Source organism: Hylobates moloch, unplaced genomic scaffold (genome assembly GCF_009828535.3).
Source record: "Hylobates moloch isolate HMO894 unplaced genomic scaffold, HMol_V3 SCAFFOLD_1, whole genome shotgun sequence".
NCBI classification, from domain to species: domain Eukaryota; kingdom Metazoa; phylum Chordata; class Mammalia; order Primates; family Hylobatidae; genus Hylobates; species Hylobates moloch.
In genome coordinates, this window is record NW_026652276.1 from 9360348 (window position 1) to 9370682 (window position 10335).

Here is a 10335-nt window from a genome sequence, read left to right on the forward strand (position 1 = left end):
GATGGATGGATGGATGGATGGATGGATGGATGGATGGATAGGTAAATGGGTAGGTGGGTGGGGGAGGGATGGATGGATGGATGGATAGGTGAAGGGTTAGGTGGGTGGGCAGAGGGATGGATGGATGGATGGATGGATGGATGGATGGATGGATGGATAGGTGGATGAATGGATGAATAGATGGATGGATGAATAGGCAAATGGGTAGGTGGATGGATGGATGGATGAGTAGATGGATGGATGAATAGGAGAATGGGTGGGTGGGTGGATGGGATAGGTGGATGGGTGGATGGATGGATGGATGGATAGGTCAGTGGGTGGATGGATGGGTGGGTGGGTGGATGGATGAGTGGATGAATAGGTGGATGGGTGGATGGATGAATGGACAGGTGGTTGGATGGATGGGTGGATGGACAGATGGATGAATAGGTAGATGAGTGGATGGGTGGATGGATGAATGAGTAGGTGGGTAGGTGGATGGATGGATGGGTGAATGAGTAAAGATGGGTAGATGGGGAGATGAAGAGGTGGATAGGTGGATGAATAGGGAAGTGGGGGTGGAAGCTGAAGTGTGTTATTAAAGTAAGTGGCTGCAGAAAGTGAGCAGAGACTGAGTTGAAAATACAGGTGGGGGTTCATCTGAGTCAGAAAGAAAGTAAGAGAAGATGAAGATACAAGGGATACTGAAGTAGTCAGGAGGATAGGTGAGGGAACACAGCAAGGTGAGTTATCTTATTCTAAAGAAGAAGGCGTGGCAGTGGAGTCTGGACTTGAGCCATGTGAAAAAAAGTTTAAAGCCACCTACAGGGAAATTCTATAAAAAGCCAACAGCCGATTAATTTGAGGATTACAGAGGCCACCAGTTAATCTTTTCTTTTACTGATTAAAAAAATAATAAGAGGCATTTTACAAAGCCTGTGACTTTGATTTGCAGATGAAGTACAACTTGCCTTCCTGGTGTGACCGAGTCCTCTGGAAGTCTTATCCCCTGGTGCACGTGGTGTGTCAGTCTTATGGTGAGTCCAAACACTGTGGAAAGCAGACCAGGATCAGAGAATGGCACCAAGCTGGGAGGTGTGACTGCCCTAAAATCTAAGGGCTTCAGTCTGTTGATGTGTCAAAGGGAGGAATTCACTGTAACCCTAATCAGGCGACCTGGAAATGTTGATGCTTCCCTGCCTGTCTTGGGCTGCCACCTAATCCATATCCCCTGCTTTAGGAGACATTTGAATCATGGAGCACTTTTTTCTTTTTCTTTTTGAGATGGAGTCTCACTCTGTCACCCAGCCGGGAGTACAATGGCGTGATCTCATCTCACCATAACTTCCACCTCCTGGGTTCAAGTGATTCTCGTGCCGCAGCCTCCCCAAGCAGCTGGGATTACAGGCTCCTGCCACCACACCTGGCTAATTTTTGTATTTTTAGTAGAGATGGGGTTTCACCATGTTGGCCAGGCTGGTTGTGAACTCCTGACCTCAGGTGATCAGCCCACCTCGGCCTCCCAAAGTGCTGAGATTACAGGCGTGAGCCACCGCGGCCGACCCGGAGCACTTTTTTAAAAATTCAGTTTTATTTCTTTTGAAAAGAACATATTAAGTGTGAACCATATGAAAGTTTTTGTAGGTCAGAAATAATCAGTTATTGGAAATTCATATGGCTGAAACTAATACATGTCACAAGTGTGTACACATATATACACATATATATTTGGGGAGGTTTAACAATAAATTGAGTTAAATTGATTTTTAAGAGGCATAATATGTAATATTAAAATAAATAATTATGGAATAAGTTATCAAAACAATTAAGAAATAACTGTTAGCCAGGCGCTGTGCCACGTACCTATAGTCTCAGCTGCTCAAGAGGCTGAGGTGGGAGGATCGCTTGAGCCCAGTAGTTCAAAACCAGCCTGGGCAACGTAGACCCCATCTCTGAAAAAAACGAAAGAAAGAAATGACTGTTAACTCTTGACCCTCAAAGTTGAAGGTGCACTGAAGGAGTTCTTAATTGCCTGAATGCTTATTCTGAAAATCTACTGATTAGTTCTCACAAAGTGAGACCTTAAAAATCCACAGAACAGAGTTGCTTTGAACACTTCACTGACTGAGAATTGTGGTATTATTTTATTTATTTATTTATTTATTTATTTATTTATTTATTTATTGAGACGGAGTCTCTCTCAGTCGCCCAGGCTGGAGTGCAGTGGTGAAATCTCGGCTCCCTGCAACCTCTGCCTCCCAGGTTCAAGTGATTCTCCTGCCTCAGACTCCCGAGTAGCTGGGATATCAGGCATGCAGCACCACGCCTGGCTAATTTTTTGTATTTTTAGTAGAGATGGGGTTACACCATGTTGGTCAGGCTGGTCTTGAACTCCTGACTTCAGGTGATCCACCTGCCTCAGCCTCCCCAAGCGCTGGGATTACAGGCCTGAGCCACTGTGCCAGGCCCAGTGGTATTATTTTACAACACTGCAAATTCCCACACAATGGCCTCTAAAGGATGGCCACCCCGGTCCTTGGAGCAAGGAGAGGGGCGGGGGAATGCTGCCTGCTGGCCACCTTCATAGCTCCTACTCTGTCTCTGGGGACTGACAGATTTGGTCTCACAAATTTAACTCCGGTCCTATACATTGAACTGACTTCCATTCCGGTGCATGTCTCCTCCTACTGCCCAGAAGAGCCCAGAGCAGCTACCCTGAAATAGTTTAACACACGCACCCTGCATTCCTTGCTGAAGGACTGAGCTCTGTCTCCCAGAAGTGACGTCACTAGATGAACTTCACACAACACCTTTAGATGTGTGGGAAGGCAACCTGCCCTCACAGCCACGGCCAGGGCATTGTTCCAGCTTCCAAAGCTCAAAGTGCCTGAGTCCTACCCTCTGCCTGCAGCCTCTTCACTTGTGCATTCCCTCCCTGCCACCCCTCGGACTCTCCAGGCCTGTCACTCCTTCCCAGCCACACTCAGGGTCAACCCTGTCAGTACTGTCCTTCCCACATCCTGCAGCTCTGCGCATCCTGCCAAGTCTTGTCTCAACCATCTGCCTGCTTCAGCCAGCCTCTGCCGAGAGTCAGGAGATAGTGGAGGCTTGTAGAATTACCACTTACTGTTTTGCACCTAAACTTGGCATTCAAAACTGCTCGACAGTGGAGGCTTTAGAGAAAGGAGGGAGATTAGTCCGGAAGTGGCAATGAGGAGCAGGAAGGACACCCTTTGTCCCCACTTCTGGGCCCAGAATATGAGGACTGGGGAGCAAAACAAGCCTCACCAGAGAGTCCAAAGTGTCTTCCGGGGAGGGCCAGGTTTGGGAGGTGACAGGAAGATTAAAGATACAGGGAATTTTGCTAATGATATTTCACTGGGTGCCAGAGGGCTCAGTGGAAGCGTTTAATGAGTTGGGGTTGAGGGGAGGCAAGATGTTGGAAAAGAAAAGGGAGTGAATGTCCAGAGCTCAGGAAACAGGGGTGATCTGGGAGCCTCAGTCTTCTCATGGCAATTAACATAGCCAGGCGTATCAGCTGTCTATTGCTGCATGACAAACTATCCTAAAACTCAGTGACTTAAAGCAAACATTTATTTGCTTGCAAGTCTCTGCGCTAGGCTGAATTTGGACTGCTCACCTCTGCTGTAGTTGGTGTCATCTGGGCACACTCAGGCAGGAGCCCATCAAATCTGGGGTCAGCTGGCTGTCAGCAGGCATGGGGTGGTACTCATCATCCAGCAGGCCAGTGCCGGCTTCTTAGCTTCCTGGTCTCAGGATTCCCAGCTACAACTGTCACCAATGGAAGTTCTTCTTAAGGCTCTGTTGGCCTCATGTTTACTAAGGTCCCATTGGCCAAAGAAAGTCACATGGCCAAGCCCAGACTCATGGTGGGAGGGGACCACAGAGAGTGTGGTTAATGGGAGGAGGACTAGGTCTTTGAGGGTCACCCATCTTACAGTCCACCTCCTAGGCTTAAGGGCACACTGTAGTGCCATTGCTATTATGTTCAGTACATATCAGACATATTCTGAGAATGCTTAAAAAAAAAAAAACCCTGCTTGTCAACCCATTAAATTCTCCCTGGAACACCCCTCCTCCACTGCCACAGCAAACCGGTACCCCTGCGCTCAGCCTGACTCCGCACCTCCATCCTCTCCCGCCTCATACAGCACTGGACCTCACTGGTTTATTCTTGCTCATGTCCAGTTTTTTGTTTTTGTTTTGTTTTGTTTCGTTTTGTTGTTTGAGACAGTTTTGCTTTTTTATCCAGGCTGGAGTGCAGTGGCGCCATTTTGGCTCACTGCAATGTCACGCTCCCAGGTTCAAGAGATTCTCCTGCCTCAGCCTCCCACGCAGCTGGGATTGCAGGCACCCACGACCACGCCCGGCTAATTTTTGTATTTTTAGTAGAGACAGGGTTTTGCCATGTTGGCCAGGCTGGTCTCAAACCCCTGGCCTCAAGTGATCCACCCACCTTGGCCTCCCAAAGTGCTGGGATTACAGGCGTGAGCCACTGCACTCGGCCTCAGGTCCAGTTTTTAGGCTGATGCCCTCGCATTGTCTTCCCTCCTGTCTCAGAGAAGGGGTAGCCTCCTCTTTCTTTCCTGCCTAGCCTTTGCGCCTGGACCCTTGACTCCATCTGTTCCTTCTCCACTACCAACCAGTGCCCCCACTCCCATCCTTCTCTCCTGTCGCTTTCTCTGTTCTGTCTCATAGTTTCCATGTGTTTCTCTGGTGATCCTTAGTAAGTGAGCTTTTTTTCTTTTCATGTTTATTAGCCATCTATATTTTTTGGTGAATTTTCTGTCCATATCCTTTGGTTGGTTGAAGGGTGGAGTGTTTATCTTTTTCTTGCTGATTTGGAAATGCTTTCTAGAAAAGGATGCCAAGTCTGTTTTGCCACCTTCTTGGTCTCCTTTGCTGGCGGTTTTTCCTTTGCCTGCCCATTCACGGTTGGTGTGCCCTGGAATTCCATCCTCGTCTCTTCTCATCCTTCATTTGAAAGCCCAAACACGCTCATGTCTTCTGCTTCCACCTAATCCTAAGACTCCACATCTAAAGATGCATCTCCAGCCTTGAGTGCCCATTTCCTGCCAGGCATCTCCAACGGGCTATCTTGAAAGAACTGTCTTTCTAGAAGTGTCCTCTTTCTCTTGCCCCTTCCCAAAGTGCTCTGCTGCCTCCGTTCTCACCCGAGCGCCAACCTCCTTAACAGAGTTTTCTACACTTAGCATCCTCCGCTCTCTCCCAGTTCTATGAGGCATCATGGGATGGAGAAGGTGTCCCGTCTCTCCCACTGATGAGCTGAGTGGCCTTAAGTCCCCTTCCCACCCTGTGTTTGGGGCTCCTCATCAATAAAATAAAGTGAGCCAGGCTTGGTAGCTCACGTCTGTAATCCCAGCACTGGGGAGGCCGAGGCGAGTGGATCACCTGAGGTCAGGAGTTCAACACCAGCCTGGCCAACATGGTAAAACCTCGTCTCTACAAAACACACAAAGATTAGCTGGGTGTGGTGGCATGCACCTGTAACCCCAGCTACTCGGGTGGCTGAGGCATGAGAATTGCTTGAGCCTGGGAGGTGGAGGTTGCAGTGAGCAGAGATTGCACCACTGCACTCCAGCCAGAGCAACAGAGCGAGACTCTGTCTCAAAAATAAGTAAATAAATAAATAAAATGATTAGACCAGAAAAATCTCTATGGTTCACACTCCCTAATCAATTCAAAATGTCATAGGTCTTTAGGAAAAATGAGCACAGGCTTCTTTTGTCCATGGAGGAGGCAGTGTCCACACTGTCTTCCACTGAACCCTTTAAGCATTGCTGTGGAAAGACAACAGGACAACAGGGGCAAAACCTTCGCACTTCTGGAGGGCTCCATAACTAAAGTTTCTTTCTGATTTAGGGTTGCCATCCTTGGCCTGACCGGAAGGGCTTCTCCTTCCCTGCTTAAAAATGCCTTCCCTCCCCTGCAGGCAGTACCAGCGACATCATGACGAGTGACCACAGCCCTGTCTTTGCCACATTTGAGGCAGGGGTCACTTCCCAGTTTGTCTCCAAGAACGGTAAGCAAAGGACGGTGTCTGTTTCTCTGTTTTCCTCAATGACAAGGAGTGTTGGGAGCTTGTCTTCGGGTGACGGTCAGTGGTCTGCATTAGAGGAAGGCTCATTTTCGCAGACAAGTCCACAGTATCAGTCAGTTTCTTCATGTCCCAGCCACAGCACCATTTCAGTCCAGAGAATTTACTTGCTCTGCTTGGCAAGTATGTCAGCCTTTTGAGCCTCAATTTTAGTCTGAAAACGTGGGTAAATCAGTGTTTACCAAGGTGTGGCCTGAAGACACTGAAGATAATTCTCCGGGTGGGGTTGGAGGAGGGGGTGGGGGACATGAATAAACATTTATTGGTAATGCCTTTATTTTAACATGTTTTAAATTTATGTCTTCTGTTTAAGGCAAGCACCGTTGCTTTTCCATTTAGTATTGTGATATACCTTATTCAGCTACACTTAATTTTAAAAAGTGAGTCTATTTAGAGAAAATATTAAGTAAAGAGTAGCACAGGTGCGTGGTAGGCAGAGATGGTAAAAATCGTTAAGATGGGATGCAGATGACTGAGTTTTGGGAAACACCACAGTAAATAATATTTAGATTTGCAGGTAATTTTTCAAATAATCCATCTCAGCCCTGGTTGCCAGGCCACCCTCGTCCCAGATGGGCCAGGTGTTCTCTGTAATGTGCCCATCCAGCCCTTGGCCTAGGTGACCAGGGAGCCATGTTGTCTCTGCCCAGTCTCTGCTTTCGCAGTCAGCCCAGTGGTCACCAGGATCCTTTAGGAAGACCAAGCATAGGGGACCCAAATACAAGGAAAGACCATCTTGCTCTGTGTCCTTCATGCCCTGGGGGACACACGTGAGGCTGGAGCACTGTCTTCCTGGGACGCTCTTCTCTATCCTATTGTATCTAACATCCATGGCCCTGGAAATGTGACCTCCCTCCTCCACCCAAGCCATGACCCACCATCATGTCTCCTTCCTAAGTCTGGCCACTGTGCCTTTCTAGAATCTTCCTAGTCCTTAGGCTGGACCTCTTCCCCGACTTCCACCCGTCTCTCCTTTCTCTGAGCTCCTGCAGCCTTGAAGGGGTTGCCCTTGCCATCTCCTCCTCTATTCCGGGGTAGGGCATCTTCTGTGTCAGGCTGGGCTTCCCTCCACGGGGGCTCAGTACGCAGCAGATGCTGGAAAACACTGATCACGGGGATTGAGCATTGACAGGGCATCTACCTAAGCCAAGCCTGGACTGGGCACTGTGGGGTTTAGAAAGAGAAAGGAAAGAAGGAAGGATGTGAGGGATGGAGGAAGGAAAGGTTTGTTCATGGTCTCCGAACAAGTCTCTGTTATGTGGCTCCAAATTTCTATGAAAGGACAGAACACTTAAGCTTAAGGATGCTTGCAAAAGCATCGTCTAAATTAATGCAGTTGCAGGCAAGTTAACTCTGTACAAATGAGCTTACGGAGTCCAGAGTAGGGAGTGGGAATAACTGTGCCTAAGGGAGAAAGAGCTGCTAGCCCTCATTATCTGAACTCAGAAACAGCATTGATTTGGGTATTGAGCAACCAAGCCATTGTACAAAGTCTTTTTGCTGGAACTAGCTGGGAGCCTGAAATAGTGGGGGTATTGCCTGAGGTCACACAGCTTTAGTGACAGAGATGAAATGAGGTCCGGACTCCTGGGACTCTGCATCTTTCTGCCCTGCTCCCTGCCCTGGCCAGCTCACGATGCATCAGAGAGGTTGAGAATGCTCGGCTGGGTGCTGGATTTTGCTGTAGCTTTAGTTCTCCTCCCACTAGACTCCCACCTTCCTGGGACCCTGAGAGGGAGCTCAGTATGTGGCATGAGAACTAATTTGAAATGCTCCATCTCCGGGCACATTGTGGAACTGAATCCGTGTTCTCCCCTGTTCCAGGTCCCGGGACTGTCGACAGCCAAGGACAGATTGAGTTTCTCAGGTGCTACGCCACATTGAAGACCAAGTCCCAGACCAAATTCTACCTGGAGTTCCACTCGAGCTGCTTGGAGAGTAAGTGGCTGCTGAGCCACCTTCTGGGCGGAGCTGGCTGAAGCCTTCTTATAAACGCCTTTCATACTTGGCACTTTGCCCCATTTCTCCTCTCCCCGGAAGGGACTCACGAAGCGGATCAGAGAAGTGGGGCTGCAGGTGGATGACTCAAGGGGACACTCAGTTACCGTGAGGGGTCCCCCTGTGGCCCGTGCAGCCCTAGGGGCAGGGGTGGCCATGAATGCACCGACCCCTCAGTCCCTTGTAGGTGGCAAGCGGGGTCCAATCCCTGGCCCTCAGGGCGGACTGCGACCCACTCGAGGTTCCCTGAAAGCTGGGGCTCTGGCTCAACCAGAGAGTGTTGGGCCCAGGTCCAGACCTTAAAGAGCCGGTGTGAGGGCCTGAGCAGCAGCTGCCTGTTGCCGCCCTGGCCCCTCTTGCTCGTTGGAGATCACAGCGTCTTTCTTGGGGGGTCTGCAGCATCCGAAAGCAAGCAGGAGATGGACAGGCTCCCCTGAGCCAGCAGCATTTAGCATAAACTGTGTTTAGGAAACAGCCTTTCCAGGTGACATTTCTAGACAGATTGTCTAAAGCTGTTTCATGGCTAGGGAAGAGCTGCGTGTGTCCAGCCGTCTTCGCTGAGATGGTCTGCATAGTGGTCAGGGGAGGAAAAGGGGGCATCACCTCCACAAAAGGGCATTTTGTGAGGGCCTGGCTGGGATGCTTCCAGAAATCAGGAAGAAGCGTGTGCTGCCAATTCTGCCCCTCTGGTCCCTGCCTCCTTCTCCAACTGAGGTGGGCCCGGGCCTGGTGCTAGAGTGGCCTTTGCCACCGAGTCCCCAAGCCCCAGTTCACCCGGCAGGGTCAAAGCGGTTCGAAAAATGATGAGGATTTTTGTGCGGGTGTTTTTAATAAACTATCAAGACACTTGCGTACATTTCTATGGAAACAGCATATTAGGAAGCTTAAATTAGAATTTCAAAGGGCTGCTATCTTGAGTGGCGTGGGATGAGCTGTCAAGTTTCCTAATCTTTTTGCCTGTGATGTGATGATTTCTTTGTTGCCTGGTTTGTTACAAAGAGGAACTGAAAAGGAGGGGGAATCTCTTTGATTTTCCTAAAAATAATTAGACCGTGTTGGCAAATGACCAATCCCTGCACAAAAACAGAATCCCCGGCAGGCCTGACTCCTAAATGCCTAAATGATGCTGAGGCCCCGAGATAAAAAAAAAAAAAAAGGAGAGAGCACATCTTCCTAGGTCTGGGTGGGGTGACCCAGGAAGTCTTTTCTGTCTGGTTCTTGCTCTGTTTTCTGAAAACCAGCCTTTTTGTCCTCCAACAGGTTTTGTCAAGAGTCAGGAAGGAGAAAATGAAGAAGGAAGTGAGGGGGAGCTGGTGGTGAAGTTTGCTGAGACTCTTCCAAAGGTAATTCTAAAGCAAGGCATTCCCCAGAGGGAGATTTGCATTTACTAGGCCAGTAGTACCAGCCAGTGGCAGAGCTATGGCCAGGCCTGACCAGAGGAAGCAGGAATCTCATAGACCAAATGCAGAAAGAGGCCCACTCTAGGAGCAAGCTCTCGCTCAGCGTGCTTCATAACACACTTTGCAGCAGTGGGTATGTGGCCTCATTATTCCTAAACGGTTTCAGTTCCCCTAAAGGATCACAGAAAGGATCTAGAGGTCAGCTCATCTAACCACATGATTTTGCAAAGAAGGAAACTCAGGTGCAGGGCCAAGCGCTGTTTGCTCATGGCCTCATGGCTGCGGTAACACACCTAGGACGCAACCCCAAGACCCCGATCCCTGTTTTGACGCTTGTTTTCCTATTCAGTGCTGGTTCATAGAATCAAGTACAAAGAGGCATAGAGAGGGTCCACTGGCTACTAATCATACACTTGTGAACACACGAAGTAACTTGACATGTCTGTGGCCCTGCAAGAGCAGAGGGTGGAATTGAAAACACTCAAGCAAACCTTAGTGGGAACACATTCTTCTTTGCTACAGAAAAAATGGTTTTCTGGTCTGGTGTGGTGGCTCACACATATAATCCCAGCACTTAGGAAGCCAAGGCAGGGGGATTTTTTTTTTTTTTTTTTTGAGACGAAGTTTTGCTCTGTCACCCAGGCTGGAGTGCAGTGGCACAGTCTCGGCTCACTGCAAGCTCCGCCTCCCGGGTTCACGCCATTCTCCTGCCTCAGCCTCTCCGAGTAGCTGGGACTGCAGGCGCCCACCACCACGCCCGGCTAATTTTTTTGTATTTTTAGTAGAGACGGGGTTTCACTGTGGTCTCGATCTCCTGAC

General features: G+C 49.1%; 1 protein-coding gene across 1 annotated transcript in view; it reads right to left on the reverse strand.

Annotated features, from left to right (window-relative positions):
• The window catches only part of DIS3L2 (DIS3 like 3'-5' exoribonuclease 2), a 480187-nt gene that overhangs the window by 42610 nt on the left and 427242 nt on the right, over positions 1–10335 (reverse strand). The gene's annotated exons all lie outside the window — the stretch shown is intronic.